Source organism: Miscanthus floridulus, chromosome 11, assembly GCF_019320115.1.
Source record: "Miscanthus floridulus cultivar M001 chromosome 11, ASM1932011v1, whole genome shotgun sequence".
NCBI lineage: Eukaryota > Viridiplantae > Streptophyta > Magnoliopsida > Poales > Poaceae > Miscanthus > Miscanthus floridulus.
The window spans coordinates 82,729,253-82,746,591 of NC_089590.1; positions in this window are offsets into that span (position 1 = coordinate 82,729,253).

The following is a 17,339-nucleotide window of genomic DNA, read 5'->3' on the forward strand; positions in this document are numbered from 1 at the left end:
CGCCATAGCGCACTCTCAGTACAGAGGGTGGCTAGATGCCACGACGTTACCAATGATGGAGCCATCACTTTTGACCTCATCATCCATGAGGTTATTAAAGGAGGCGGGAGTGTAGCCCGCCATCCCCACGAATTCAGATATGAGAGGGGGCGGCGTCCGCATCCTTCGAAGCCCCCGTCCGCACGCGTCCACAGGGGACACAAAGCCATAGGGGAACCGATCGTGCGACGGTCATGGTGAGGACAACGGGGTCTTCTCGGAGAGTCGACAGAAGATGTTAAATAGTGAATAAAGAACAATATATATGTTACTCACCTTGGAGTTTGAGCCCAGCATGGGCTCGAGGCGAAGCGTGGGTGTCTCGACGTTGAGGTCGGTGAGTGGCCCGAGGCCGTCGGAGGGCGCTCCTCCTCCAATGGGCGCGTAGGACAAGTGTCTCCTGATGGAGGCGGAGTACGCCGAGCTGGTCGGCGATGAAGTCCAGACTTTCAAAGAGGAAGGTCTGGAGCGGCTCAAAGACGGGAGGAACCCACATCCCAACAGGTGGGAGCGTGGGAAACTCCAGCGAGCCAAAGTGAATCGTATCGCTTGAGTTCGCCATGCCGAAGATGGTGGAAAGATGGACCATCCGATGACCAAAAGCGTGAACGCATGTCGTCTTCCCCACGGACGACGCCAATTGTCGGTGTGAAAAGTGACCAACAAGTAAATATTTGTAGTTTTGTCGCGCGTTGTGCTCGGATGTGGCCTAGCACTCAATGACACAGGATTTATTCTGGTTCAGGCAACGTGCCCTATGTCCAGTTTTAGTCGGTCGATGTCTTTATTCCTAAGCCTAGATACTCAAAGTTTGCTATGGGGTTACAAACGAGTAGGAATAAGAAGGGGTGTTAAAGGCTCGGTCGAACTCTAAACCGAAGGGTTAAGAGTGACGAGGGCTCTAACATGCGCTAAGTATTAGAGCATATGCTCTGTGAAGCTTTAGAGTTCTAGAGCTATTGAGCTATTCAAGTTCTCAGGTCCTCGAGTACTCGAATCGTCTAGCTTCTCTTTTTGAGGAGAGCAGAGAGCCAAAGTTAGAATAGCCAGCCTCTTTTTTAGGAGAGAGCTCATCCCCTTTTTATAGTCGAAGAGGATGAGCTCTTACAAGTCAGAGAAAGAGAGAGAATATATATGTGTGCTACCTAGTCTTGTTGCCCACTCTGTCGGGTACGAGACGGTCGTCGGCGCCCATAATACTGTTTATGTCCAGATGCATGTGGCAGGCTCTACCGTGTTCGCCTGGTATGGCAAATGTCGGCGCCTACTATACTGTTTGGGTTCTAACACACCTGGAAGGTTGCATAGTGCCTTTCTGGCATGGCCTGGTGGCACCATCCTGCAGGTGCGCAGTGTATGGCAGGTTACGGTCATCGGTATTGCGGTTTGACTTGAGCGTCTTACCTTATCTGCTCCGCCTGATCCTCGGACCCTTACCGAGCGGGCGTCCCCGGTCGGTCGTTCCCAGTCGGCCCCAACTATGTCGGTCGGGGAAGAGCTGCAAGCAGAGGTGTGACGTATCCTTGGTCGGAGAAGGAGGTCGAAGTCAGTCTATGTCCTCACCTTGGCCAGGCCTTTCCGGTCTGGGGCTAGATCATTCTCCGGCCTATCATTAGGTATCTGGGCCAGCCCGAGAGGCGCGTGTTGCTCGCTACACCGTCTGCTGGGCTGAGTCTTTGCTGGGAAGCGGACCCGTTGGGGACCCCGGGTTTATGAACCCGACAAAGAGAGTGAAAAAAACAAAAAAGTCCATTCTACCTCATGATCTGTCGTCGTAGTCTAATTTTTCCTCCCCAAACGTCGAAACTAGATAGAGGTAGATTGGGATACGATAAATGCAAGTGAACTATTTAGAGTTCATGAAAACAACTTTGGAAACTTAAAAAAAATAGGTTTAGCTCTACAAAAATGAGAAAATATCAAAACATCCTGATTGATGTATAAACATGTTTTAAAAACTTCGCACATAAAAAAATATGTGATGCAAAGCATTAATGGCAAAAATACATTCATGCTGAAATTCGTGCCAGTTGCGTATTATGTTTTTGTTGTGAACAATTTTCAAAACGTGTTTACATATATCAATTAGAATGTTTTGATATCTTTTTCTAGATTTTTCTAGATATGTTTTACATTTTTCTTGAGCTAAATCTATTTTTGAAGCAGTCTAGAGATATTTTCATGAGCTCTTAATATTTTGTTTATATTTGATACACCCAATCTATCTCTAGATTTGTTTCTAAATTCTTAAATGCATAGAGACATTTTATGTGGTTTAAAAACCCTACCAAATATTTACTGATTTTTTAACTAATAAAAGGAAAAACAGCGTTCAAAACCACTCCATACTAGAGGGAGGTGGTTTAAACTGTTTCAAGAGTTCACGAAGAAAGATGTCTAATTTTATATAGTTTAATAAGTAGAAAAATCAGAATATCTAGTTCACACGGAGGTAGAATGAAAACTGGGCCGTTCAACTTGCTTGAGGGCCAGGCCTTCTAATCTACCACAGAGTGCAGACCTCGTGTTTGCTTCGGTCCGGAATATTCCTGCTGGAGTAGTACTGGACATGTTCACTACTAGGACCCATCAATTGTCAGCCCAAAGATAATAGTGTCACTGTCACAGCGCAACGAAACTAGAGGATCCGAGAGAGAGAGAGAGAGAGAGAGAGAGAGAGAGAGAGAGAGAGAGAGAGAGAGAGAGAGAGAGAGAGAGACCGCTGCAACAGAAACCTTGCAAGTTGCAACGGCGTGGTGGACGACGAAAGCACGCAGGCTACTCGCGTTTCAGTGCACAGTCATGACCAAACCGCCAACGAACTCACCGGTCAGCTCTTCAACAACAGCTCACCCGAACCCGATACCCTCTGCGGTTCCAAATTCCATCATCTACTGCATGCTTGGTGGGAAACTGAGGCTGCAGAGTTCAGTTTGATTTTTCCACTCTACTCTGCCGGTCCCGGGGGACAAAAAAACGAGCTCATCCATCGGTGCCGTGCCTCCTCCTGCGTGCACATGCCGCTTCTGGTCCATCACGGACAGATTCAGCGTAGCGGTACGGCAGCTGTGCGTGCTTGTTAGAAGGAATGGGCAAACGAAGAAGTCACCAAACTCACCTCAAGTTCTGCAGCCTGTTCGGTTGGCTGGTTCGTATCGTTGCTGGTTCGTGAAGAAGTACCGCTGGCTAGTTTGTGTGAGAGAAAAATACTATTTCGACTAAAAATTTACGATCGTTTACGACGAGCCACAGCCAAACAAACAGGCTGCTGGTCGTTACGTCCCTCTGCCGCTGGAGTCCGGTGTCTTCGAGGCAAAGTAAACGAAGAGTTCGTCGTCGGTCGAGGGCTTGTGATTGCGATCGCACAAGATACGTACAAGGATCCGTGGCCACAGAGAACAGCTACCGCTGAAGGCTCAACCAGTCAGCGCTGCCGCTCAACCAGCAGTACAATACTGTGGAGTATACCAAGTGTGATGACGCGTTGACAGACCATCCAATCCATCCGGGTTCACTGAACCGTGCGCAACCGGTCCGTTTTACCCGTTCAGTTCATGCACCTGACCATGCAAAAACATGTGTGGGGTTGACGGCTAGATCTCTGTGTCTCTCAGACAGACAGGTTCGTTTGTCAACTACGTGCGCGTGGCACCGGCCACGCATATGGCTCCGTGACGGGCACGTGTTAGGTCCAGTCTCTTTTGAACGAGTAGTTTTCTTACCAGATTGTCTAGAGTACTTGGAGCATTCAAGAGCTCGAGATGCACGCGACAACAACTCCACTGGACCGAACAGGTCAACCAAACATTTGGGTCGTATATATCATGTTTTCTTATGAAAATGTACAGGAGCCTGTAACTTATATCCTCCGTATCTTGTTTTTTTCCTGGCAGATATCAAGCATGCAATCAAGAGGCGACAACAGAAGAAGATGGGGGATGGCTCCCGTTCCCCTCCCCCACCCCGCTCCCCAGCACCCCATACCAGACGCCAGTACGCCACCCCAGCGCCGCCGGCCACGCAGAGCCCCAGCGGAGCCTCCACATCTAAGAGCACCCGCAGTGTGGAGGATCGGGGTCGGTCCTATACTGGGTCCCACCAATGACGTGACTTGTCTTGGTACCCGGCTCGCAACGTATTGAACCGGGAGCGTCAACGGCACGGTAGGAGAGAGAGGGAGCCAAGACGATTTCTTTTTTCCATAGGAGCGGGTTCGATACGACGGACCCAGAGCTCCATCGAATCGGCCTCGCAATGTATCGACCCAGGTTCAATCAGTGCATTTATTGTATCGATCCACCTTCGAACCGCACACTGCTGATGCTCTCACCGCACCCCCCTCTACCCCAGAGAGACCTCGGGCTGCCCCAAGACCTTGAGGTGGATGGAGATCTTCGACTGCTCCGACTACGATAGCAACTTCGAGTCCTCCTCGGAGCAGACGTCCTCCTACAACGATGTCGTCCGCCGGGGCTCTCTGGCACGGCCTCCTACCCACGACCTGGCGGGTCCTAGCACTCGGCCAGGACCTCGTGCCGTCGTAGAGCAGCCGGCGGAGACTGCCCCCATGGAGGTCGACGCTCCCCCACTGGCCTCCAAGCGGCGTCAGCGCAGGAAGAGGGTCCACCATGGCCATGGAGATGGCCGGGTCACAGGCGCCGAGGTGGAGCGCATCCCTGCTCACCAGAGGCTTGGGAACAGGGTGGACCCCGGTGGCCACGCCAGTGCCAAGCGAGTCCCCGTTCACCAACGCCTCGGGCCAAGAATGCCCCCACGACGGCGACGCCGCATCTCGGCTCTTGACGCGGAGGGCTAGAGGGTGTTATGATGATCTCCACCAGTTGGCACAACGATCAATTGGACTCTTTGATTCGTGTTCTGATCGGAGGTGATAGATGGGCCCCGTCGCATAGCGTCATAAAAGGACGGTAGGGGTTGGGGCACAAGAAACTAGGTTCACTGCACCCGTCGGCGCCCCAACGACGTTCTATCCCTATACTGATCGAGAGGGTGCGCTATGAGCGACAGGAAGCGCCATCGCCTTCGTCGTCGCCACTAGACCACGCCTCCACGTCGCTGCTACCTCATTGGCGACGCTATGGCCGCGACACTGTGCTGGATGGGGTACATCAGCAAGTCCTTTTGCCTAAGTCAAGTTCTACCTCGCTAGATCTATGCCTAGAGGACACTATTAGTTCCATCAAAGGTATTGGAGCGAGGTTCTCCTAGTGTGTAGATCCAGTCTGAGAGAGAAAAGTGAAAAAAATAAAAGGAGATGAAAGATTTCTAAGTTTTTCCCAAACCCTAACCCTAGATCACAAGAAGAGAAAGGAAAGGAAGGGGGTTTTCCTACCTGGGAACCGCCAGCACTGTCACCACCGTCGGTCGTCGCCTCGATGCCGCGCGGGAAGTCACCCTGAGCCGCCGCAGGCGCGAGGAGAAATAGTCTAACCTAACCCTAACCCTAGAAGGGGAAAGGTATGAAGAAGGGGAGGTCCTACCCAAGCTTTGGGGGTAGATCAGAACAAGAAAGAGAAGGAGGGGACTCGATCAGCCAATCGGATTGAAACCCTAACTCAACATGAAACCCTAACCCTAACCTAACCGCAAGAGAGTAAGGATGAAGAAGGGGAGGACCTACCCGGACATCCGCCGTGCGTCACCACCGCCGTCATGCAGGAAGAAACCCGCCGTTCTAGGGCAGAATGGGCCGAGCCACCGCTCGACGCTGGGTCACTGGCGCGTAGGATCAGGGCGTCGATGTGAGGCCACTCGATGGCGGGCGCGCTCACCCACTAGGGAATGCGCGCTCCGGTGAGGGGCCCCGCGGCGGCGGCGCACTCCTTTTGCCTTGTGCGACTGCCTCGGACGCCGTCGGGTGCGAGAGAAGAGAGGAGGAGAGAAAGAACGTGAATGAGCTAGGGTTCAGCCGCACCGCCGCGGCGGATGAGTTTTGATCTCGCGAGAATGACGCCTGACCGTCGGATGAAGATCGACGGCTCAGAACGAATCAGGCCGAAAGCGGCCCAAGCGGGATCAGAGATTCTCTGCCCAGGCCTAGGTTGCGGCCTGCGCACGGGCGAGCGCGGCTCGAGCGGCCGCCGTGGGCCGACTTTTCCAGCTAGGCCACAGCAAAGCGCTGCAACGCGCTGGGCCGAGCGCGGGCGCGCAGGCGCGATTTCGCAAATGGGCCGTGAACTGTTTCTCCAGGCTGGGCCAAATGAAAAGTACCGATCAGAATTAGTTTATTTATTTTCATAAGCAAATTTTAATAAATTTTGATTAGTTTTTCATCTCCATTTAATTTTGAACCAACGGGATAAATTGTTTAGTGAGTAGATAAGTACACAGTAAAATGCTTATGAAAAGTAGATAAAATATTTTTTTCATATTTCCACTTCAAAGTTTAATGCTAATTATCTTCTAATTAAATTCGAACCAACGGGAAAATTTAATTTGAAGAGCAGTTACTTTTAGTAAATTATGATTATGTTTATCCTCTAATTAAATTGGAACCAACGGAAAAAATAAAATTAGAGGAGGAGTCAGATTTGTTTATGTTAAATTATGGTATTGTTATTTTCTGACCAACGTTGATGATAACAATATTATAATGAATTTAAGGTTGAAGTTTAAATCTCTGATAAATTTTACACCAACATGATTAATTTTTAGAGAGTAGATAAAGACCAAGAAATGCTCCTGAACTAATAGAATGTATTTTATTATCGTGTTTTCAGCTGCAATGATGTTGACTATCTTCTAATTAAATTCGAACCAACTGGAGAATTTAATTTTGAAGAGTAAGTTATATGTCTTTCAAGTCAATTTATCAGTTTTATGCATTAATTCTATTTTTGGCCCAATGGTGATGTTGAATTGATGCAGAAGCATCTTGTATATTTTATTTTTTAACCGACGAGATCACTCGGCTGCATGTCCAACGGGCTGCAATGCTGGGGTATGTGAATGAAAAGGCTTGAGTCAAGCCAGTTCAGAACATCTTTTGGTTAGGCTTACTAATTTTCTGATTAAATTAGAACCAACGGTAAGATTTAATTAGAAAATAAAGTATAAGTGAATGTTTTAGTCGTCATGACTAAGTTTTCGTATAGATATATCCCGCATAGGGAGAAGTTTGACATAATACTTATGCTAGTCAATCCTGCATGGCGGGAGAAGTTTTGTGATGACTTATATGTTTTTGTATCCCGCATAGAGAGAGAAGTTTGGGTAGCTCTTATGCTATCCTAGTATTGACCATGGCATAATAGAAATGCACCGTCAGGGTCAATACTAACCAAAAGGATAAGAAAAAGATGCAAGCGTGACTTGCAAAAGTACAGTTAATAAAAGATCTCGTCGAGTTTTTAAAGTGGAACGAGGAAAGCGTGCTCCTATACGGATCAAGAAATAACTTTATTTGCATGGCATAATCATGTGAATGAAGTAAGTCATAAGTGTCTCCTCGTTCATAGTTTTCTGAATAGTTCTCAAAATTATGGCAGTATAGTTCACGCTATATTTCTAAGGGGATAATTGTGAGATGAATTAAGAGTAAGAATTAAGATCAATTAAGAAACTACTCTTCATTAAGAGTGAGATAAAGATGTTGATGAATGTGTACTCTTCATTAAGAGTGAGATAAAGATTTTGGTGAACGTGACCGTCGGTCATAACAATGATACCTCTAAGCAGAGAAATAGCTAAATTCCTGGACTTTTTAAAGTTCTGATAGGAAGATAGTGTAGTCAGCCTCAAAGATATTAAGGCGGTGCTTAAAGCGCCATATAAGATTTTAATAGATTAAACCCAAATAAGAAAATTGAGGATATACTATCTTCATAGAAGATGGGAAGATCTGGGGGAGCACGGTATGTAGACACCTATGACTTGAAGAGAAGCGGGACTACGTGCCCATTTCAGTGATTCAAAAACAATGAATTTCTCAATACCTGTTGATATTGTATAACTTATACAACACCTATTGTTGGCTCTTTCAAGAAGATGAATAAGGTAAATAAGGATCTTGTAATACAGGAGCCTGTAGAATCAATTGCCTCTTAGCAATGAAGAGCAACAACAGCCCCATATGAAAGTACCAGTAGCTAAGGCCCCACAAGATCTCAAAGAATTAGTAAACCAATTTTTTTTATGACTATGAAGTCTATGTTACTGAAGAAATTCAAATAGAGGGTGATCCCACCTCATTTGAAGAAGCCATGAGAAGCGTTTACTCGTTTGAATAGCAAGAAACTATTTAAGTCGAAATGAATTCGATGAATACCAACAATGTTTGGGACTTATAAGAAATTTCTAATGGAGCCAAAACAGTAGGCTGTGAAAATGGTCTACAAGACAAAATATGACTCCAAAAAAATGTGAAAAGATATAAAGCATGACTAGTAGCAAAAGGCTTTACGTAAAGAGAATGAATAGATTACGATAAGAGTTTTCTCTCTAGTCTCATGCAAGGATTCTTTTAGGAGAGAATTCCTTATTTGACACTGGGAAAATGAGTCGTTCCTTTCTTGGCCCTAAAATTTTCTTCGTTCCTTATTTGACACTCAGTTCAATTTTTATCCCTAATATGACACTACCGTCCGTTCCGTCAGCTTCTTCCGTTAGAGACCCTAGGACACGCTGTTAGATATTTTGATTGGGTCAAAATTAGCCTCCGTCGACTCTCTCCCGTGAGGGTTTGGCATGTGATGCCAATTAGCGCTTGGACCTCCAAGTGAGTGAATTGCCACAATGAGGACTAGCTTGCCGGCAAGCAAGTGGACCTCAAAAAAAATATTGTGTCATCATTTAATTTCGAGGTGATTGGTCTTCATTGGTATTCATTCTTGTGATTGATTGGTTCATTCATTGACTTGGCGGTATAACCATCTTACTCTCTCTCTCTCTCTCTTTACATTACCACAAACTAGTTATCAAGCTCTTTAGTGTAGCTAGTCGTGAGAGCTTATTAGTTTGGTTAGTGTGGCTCTTTAGTTAGCCTTTGAGATCATACTAACTTAGTATAGTGACATAGCCATTGCATGGATAGAGACTATAGAAACTAGAATTATGGTAGGTGACTTACATTTTTAGTAGGCTAGCTCAACACTCGCTTTGCTTCATATTTGTCTAACTGGTTTGCTAAGTGTTGTTGTAGAAATTTTAATAGACTATTCACCCCTCCTCTAGCCATTAGGACCTTTCAAGTGGTATCGGAGCTGAGGTCACTATGATTTAAGGCTTAACAACCTTCGATGTGAAAATAGCTCAAATCAACAACACCAAGAAGCCACCCTAATTTGATGGCTCAAACTATCCCTATTGGAAGGTTAAGATAACAACATATATCAAGTCAATCAATAGGAAGGTTTAGAAGGTGGTGGAGACCAAGATTGAGATTGATGATGAAGAGGCTCCCACCGCGCCAAAGAGATGCTACTCCAAAATAATGACATTGCTCTTAGTGCCATCCATGATGCTTTGGATGAGAGAACATTTGAGCAAATTAAGAATATTAAGAGAGCTCATGAGGCATGGAAGAAGTTGGAGGAATTATTTGAGGGCACTCAAGCCGTGAAGGATGCAAAGGCATACATTCTCAAGGAGAAGTTTGTAAGCTTCAAGATGAAGGAGAATGAGAGTGTGCCGGAGATGTTTCATAGGCTTCACGTGCTTGTCAATGATGTCAAAGCACTTGGAGAAAAGGTGAAGGATAAGGACTTCTCACATAAGTTCTTGAGATGCTTACCCTTAAGATTTAGCACATTGGTCACTATTCTAGTGAGGAGTGGTTTGGACACCATGACACCAAACCAAGTGTTGAGAGATATAATGATCGATGATACATATAGAGATGATGATGAGAAGGAAGAAAAGAAGGAGAAGAAAGATGAGAAGAAGAAGAGTGTGGCATTCAAGGCCACATCATCCAAGGGCAAGGCAAAGCAAGAATCATCAAGTGAAGATGAAGACTTGAGCTTTGATGAGATGGATGATGAGAAGATGGCTCTCTTTGTTAAGAGATTTGACAAGTTCATGATGAAGAAGGGCTACCATGCTAGAAGAAAGAAGTCTTCATCTAAGAACATGAAAGAGTCAAGAAGGTGCTTCAATTGTGGAAGCAAAGATCATCTTATTGCTCAATGCCCATACAATAGCGATAATGATGATGACAAGAAGAACAAGAAGAAGGACAAGAAGGAAAAGAAAGAGAAGAAGGACAAGATGACCTTCAAGAAGAAGAAGAAGGGTGGTTCATATGTGGTCACTTGGGATAGTGATGATTCCTCAAGTGATGATGATGATAGTGATGATGACAAGACCACTAAGATGAAGGCACTTGCAAGCATTGCTATCAATGAGAAGCCTTCTCTCTTCGACACTCTATCATGCTTCATGGCTAAGGCCACTAAGGTACAAATTTATGATGATGGAAGTGATGAGGAACATGATAATGAAAATGAAAATAAAAGTGATAGTGATGATGATGAACCAACTAAGGATGAACTACTGGACATGCTAGATAATGCTAAAGAACACTTTAACATTAAGAGAAGGGAATGCAAAAGCTTGTGTAAAGAACTAAAAGCCCTTAACCAATTATTTGATGAGCTCAATGCATCTCATAAGAGGCTAGAGGAAGCCCATGAGAAGCTTGGCAAGGTTCACAAGAAACTTGAAAAAGTTCATTCCTCTTTGCTTAATGAACAAAATGAGAAGAAGCATGTTGAGACATGTGATGTAGGCTTAACTTGTGATATAATTGATAAATCATTCTAGAAGTCTATCATTGTTGCTCCCACTAACCCTTCTTGTAGCACTTCTATTTCCACCTTATCTAGCAGTGATGGTTTCACATGTGATGCCTCACTAATGGTTGAGAATCATACCCTCAAGAAGGAGGTCAATGAGCTCACTCACACCTTGGCTAAGGCCTATGGTGGTGAGGACCGCTTGCTTATATGTTTGGGTAGCCAAAGAGCTTCTCTCTACAAAGAGGGATTGGGCTATACCCCCAAGAAAGGCAAGGCGGCCTTTGCTCCTCATAAGACTAGTTTTGTGAAGAACAATAGTCGGTTTTGTATTAGTTGTAAGCAAGTTGGTCATAAAGAGCATGAGTGCAAGCACAAGTGCAAAAATGCTAATGTATCCTCAATTAAGATTAATTATTTCTATGTACTTACTAAAGGTACAAATGGTGTAAAGGCTAAGTTCATTGGTACACCATGGATGGGCTCAAAGAAAATCATTTGGGTACAAAATAGCTTAGTGACTAACCTTCAAGGACCCAAGCAAGTTTGGGTACCTAAAAAGAATTGATCTTCTTTTGTAGGCCAATTACAAAGCCAAAGGAAGGCATTGGGTTCTTGATAGTGGGTGCACTCAACATATAACCAGTGATGCAAGAATGTTCAACTCAATCAACACCAATGGCAATGATAGTTATGATAGTATCAAATTTGGTGACAATGATAAAGGCAAGGTCAAGGGGCTTGGTAAGATTGCAATATCCAATGACATGAGCATTTCCAATGTATTGCTTGTTGAGAGCTTGAACTTTAATTTGCTATCCATGGCTTAATTGTGTGATCTTGGATTCAAATGCATATTTGGGGTACATGATGTAGAGATCATAAGTGTAGATGGCTCCAAGTTGATCTTCAAAGGCTTTAGATATGAGAATCTATACTTGGCTGATTTCAATGCTAGCGAAGCTCAACTATCTACATGTTTGTTCACTAAGTCTAGCATGGGTTGGTTATGGCATAGAAGGCTTGATCATGTTGGAATGAAACAATTGAATAGATTGGTTAAGCATGACTTAGTTAAAGGCTTGAAAGATATTGTATTTGAAAAGGATAAGCTTTGTAGCTCTTGTCAAGCTGGCAAACAAGTTAAAAACACCCATCCTAGGAAAAGCATGATAAGCACTAGCAAAGCATTTGAGTTATTGCATATGGAATTGTTTGGGCCAACACAATGCACTAGCATCAGTGAAAACAAATATGGCTTTATGATAGTGGATGATTATACTAGATACACTTGGGTATTCTTCCTAGTGGACAAAAGTTTGCAACATTCAAATCATTTGTCAAGGGCATTCACAATGAGTTTGAAACAACCATCAAGAGAGTTAGAAGTGACAATGGTAGTAAGTTCAAGAACACTAGAATTGATGAGTTGTGTGGTGAATTTGGAATTAGACATCAATTTTCGACCAAGTACGCTCTACAATCAAATGGCCTTGTTGAGAGAAAGAATAGAACACTCATTGATATGGCAAGGTCTATGCTTAGTGAGTACAATGTGAGTCAATCTTTTTAGGCCAAAGCTATCAACATGGCTTGCTATTGTAGCAACCACCTCTATTGTCACCCATTGAAAGAGAAGACACCATATGAGCTCTTGAATGGTAGAAAGCCCAATATTGCATATTTTTAGGTCTTTGATTACAAATGTTATATCTTGAAGAAAGGCACTAGATTGGGCAAACTTGATAAGAAATGTGATGAAGGATTCCTACTTGGATACTCAACTATTAGCAAAGCATAGAGTTTGGAATTTAAATAGCGGTACTCTTGAGAAAGTTTATGATGTTGAATTTCATGAAACCAAGGGTTCCCAAGATGAGAATGAGAACTTGGAAGATGTTAGAGGCATTCAACTTTCAAATGCCATGAAGAACATAGATGTTGGTGAATTAAGGCCTAGGCAAGTGAATGATGATGAAGATGATCAAGTGCAAGTGCTCTCTAACACAAATTTGTAAGATGATACAAATCAAGCTAGTACAAATGGCTCTCATGACAATAAACAAAATCAAGTGACTTGTATATCATCTTGACCCAATAATGAAGCAAGTGCAAGCAATCAAGTTTCAATACTCCAACCAACCAATATTGCAAGGGATCATTTATTAGACACTATCATTGGTGATATTTAAAGAGGTGTGCAAACTAGATTGAGATTGGCTTCGTTTTGTGAGTATTTATCATTTGTGTCATCCATTGAACCAAAGAAGATAGATGAAGCACTGAAGAATGTTTATTGGGTGAATGCTATGCATGAAGAATTGAATAACTTTACAAGAAGTTAAATATGAGAATTAGTAGAGAAACCAAAGGGACACAATGTGATTGGAACCAAATGGGTTTTTAGAAACAAGCAAGATTAAGATCGGATAGTAGTAAGGAACAAAGTAAGATTGGTAGCACAAGGATATACACAAGTTGAAGGTCTTGACTTTGGAGAAACATATGCCCTAGTTGCTAGATTAGAAGCAATTAAAATCTTATTAGCCTATGCTTGTGCCCACAACATCAAGCTCTATCAAATAGATGTTAAGAGTGCATTTCTCAATGGTTACATCAATGAAGAATTATATGTTGAGCAACCTCTCGGTTTTGAAGATAACAAGAAGCCCGAACATGTGTACAAGTTGAAGAAGGCATTGTATGGCATAAAGCAAGCACCTAGAGCATGGTATGAGAGATTGAGGGACTTTCTACTCTCTAAAGGGTTCATGATGGGCAAGGTTGACACCACTCTTTTCACCAAGAAGTTTGGCACAAACTTATTTGTGTTGCAAATCTATGTTGATGATATCATATTTGGATCAACCAATCAAGACTTTTGTGAAGAGTTTGGAAAGATGATGGCTATGAGTTTGAAATATCTATAATTGGAGAGTTAAGTTACTTCCTTGTCTTCAAACCAAGCAATTGAAGAATGGTATATTTGTGAGTCAAGGCAAGTATATCAAAGACATGCTCAAGAAGTTTGGCATGAGTGATAGCAAAGCCATTAGTACATCAATAGGAACAAATAACAACTTATATAGTGATGCAAGTGGCAATATGGTGGATCAAAAATTATATCAGTCTATGATTGGAAACCTACTCTATGTGACCACATCAAGGTCGGATGTCATGTTTAGTGTATGCATGTGTGTAAGATTTCAAACTACACCACGAGAAAGTCATTTGAAGGCTACAAAGAGAATATTGAGGTACTTGAAGTATACACAAAATGTTGGTTTGTGGTATCCCAAAGGAGCAAAGTTTGAGCTAGTTGTGAAAGTGGACCGTGACGCCTAAGAGGGGGGGTGAATTAGGCAACTTAAAATTCTAACTCTAAACTATGGCCTCTTTTTCTAGCCTTAGCAAAACCTATGCAAAAGATAAACTATCTAAATGTGCAACTATGGTTTTGCTAGTGTGTTACTATCTCTACCACAAAAGGAGTAATATAATCAATATAAATTGCGGAAGCTAAAGAGTAAGGTAGAAATATGCAAACTCCCATCGACGACTCTGGTATTTTTATTGAGGTATCGAGAAGCGCGCAAGCTTCCTCCTTGTCCTCTTTGGAGCCCCTCACAAGGAATCCCTCGCAAGGGCCAAGCTCCTGATCGGGTAACTCCGTGGATAGCCTCGGGCCTTTCCCATGCTCAAGTGGGTCTCCGACATGCCTCCCGGATGCTCCCTGCTGTCTTCACTATCAAGCTTTCGGTCAAAATGTTACGGGCCTTGTTCCCTCCGGTACACGGTGGCAGCCACACCACAAACACGGTTGGTGTGATCTCACAAGACTACAAGCCCCTCCGATGTACAACAATGGTGCGCGCAAGCACCGAGTGGTAAGACGTATGCAAACCTCACTAAACACTAGGCCTAAACCTAAAGCAAGCGCATAAGCGGTGGTCTAATCAACCTAAGCACTTCACAAAGCACCTATGCTAATCACCTGATGAAACACTAAGCACTATGTAAGTGGAGATCACTAAAATGGTGTATCAACACCCTTGATATGTTTCCTTAGCTCCACACACTCCTTTGGTCGGTTGGGGGTTGTATTTATAAGTCCCACTGAGAAAGTAGCCATTGGGGACAAAATCCCGCTTTTCTGCTACTGATCGAACGCTAACCATGTCCTGACCGGACGTGTCTGGTCGTCCTGACTATTAGAGTCGTGATCAACTGATCGGACACTGCCAGTGTCCGGTTACATGCCACCGGACGTGTCCGGTCGTATTTTTGCCGCTCTAGAACCTCTCTATACTCTATCGGACTCTACTGTCCTGCGTCCGGTTGATCTGTCGCCAGCATTCAGTCTAGCGTCCGGTCGAGCCTCTTGATCGAAGCATCTAGTCACTTTTCTCCAGCGTCCGGTCACTTCTGTGAGCTCGTTTCTTCACGATCTTACGTACGGCTTGGTTCCTATCTTCATGCTTGAACTTTGCATAATATCTTCAGTCTTCTCTTATGCTTCTAAGGTCTTGCTTATGGTGTTGATCATCGGATCAACACGTTGCCTTTGTCCAAGTCACGTCTTGCATCCTATTGAACTACAAAACAATCACTTGCAAATTCATTAGTCCAATTTGGTTGTGTTGATCATCAAATACCAAAATCCAAAGTAAATGGGCCAAGGGTCCATTTTCCTTACAATCTCCCCCTTTTTAGTGATTGATGACAACACTACCAAAGCAAGCAAATAATAAAAATTTTGAAATTTGAAAACTACCTACTTGCTAGGATGCAATGCAAGGCGCAAGATTATATGATGCTAAAAGATACTACTTGTAAAACTAAAGAATACCACATAAAAACTTATCTTGCCCTTGCAAATGTCCCCATATAGCATTATGGATTTAAGCCTTGCTTTCTACAAATTTTCCCCATTACATAGGCAATCCATAATCCACTATCCTCCCTTTCTCGAACAATTACCACTTGTAAATTATTAATGCTTGCTTTTGGTCCTCTAAATTCTCCCCCTTTGGAATCAAACACTGAAAAGGAAGACATTAGTAGCACAAGGGAGGGTCAAACTTTGTGATCCTTTATGTGGAGGGTGGAATGAGTCACAAAATTTGACTCTCACATTATATAGATTAAGCCCCCCCTAAATATATGCATACATATGGTAGAAAGCAAGGTATATGCATATTTCGCAAATTATTGCTCAAGAGAATTTAATCTATATAATGTATGGAGAAAGCATATAAATATCAAAATGAAATCAACATGATGATATCGGTTTAGAAATACCACATGTGGAAACCAATTTGATTTCTACCACTTGCAATAGGTGGTGGATATTTGAAGTATGATGTTTAACTCTAGGGACACAATTTTCCTTGCAATGAGACTACTACACACATGATAAGCTTGAAAAGGTGTTAGTCTCAAAGCATCCAACTTCTAGAGTAACATCCCCATAAATTTGTGCACACAAGTGTGGGATACTTGTAGAAGTCATGCACATTGATTTTAGAATCAATAATACCACTTGAAAGATGACATCTCATGAATGTGAGAATCATTTTCGAAGATGATATTCAGGAGAAATTATCTACAATTTGGACTTTGGCACATATTAGATGAACAATCAAAAGACAAGCTATGTGCCGTGCTCCTAAACAATTTTAAACCATGTAGGTTTGCTCCAAGGGTTAAGAATGAGACCGAGCAAGCCTACCATAAGATATACCTAGTGTATGCATGACAAGAGATGTAAGCATGCAAATGCAAACATAGGCATGAAAAGTAACTAGATGCTTAAAGATACCAATTTATAAGAAATACCACTTGTAGGAAATGCAAATTGATACTACTTCAAGAAATTGAATCTAGTTACCTAACATGGGAAGGGGGATTTGGGTCCATAGTATTCACTAACCCACTTGGCAATGATTTTGTCTATCATGATGCACCCCATGAAATACACCCATACTTTGCCAAGTCTCCAAATTCCTCGAAGTCCGTTGGACTTCTCACTTCCCTTTCGGAATCCAAACCTTCTTGGTGCTCTTTATGTTGGAAAGGATTTCCTTTAGCACCCAAAAGCATTTGACCCCATTGTTGGCTTGCTTGTTCACCTTGATAGCCACCATCTTGTCATTTTTCTTCTTCTTTAACAAGTATGGTGTGGAGGCCTTCTTGTCCGCCTTGTTGGTGTAGGTGTTGGAGAGCTTGCTTGTTTGCTTCTTCTCTTTCTTCTTTGCTCCTCCCTCATTCTTTACCTTGCACTCATAGGACTTATGACCTTTCTTGTGGCACACGTAGCAAACCATGTTTTGTCCTTCATCAATCTTCTTTACTCCCTTGACGGTGTTATCTTGATGAAGTTGGGCTTGCTTTTCCTTGCCTTTCACTTGTGTCAAGTCCTTAGTGAGGCGAGCTACTTCTTGCTTGAGTTGCTCATTGTCCTTTGCAACCTCTTGTGTGCTATGTATCTACAACAACTTTCTCAACATAAACTTGGTTGCACAAAGGTGAGTCTAAACATAAATC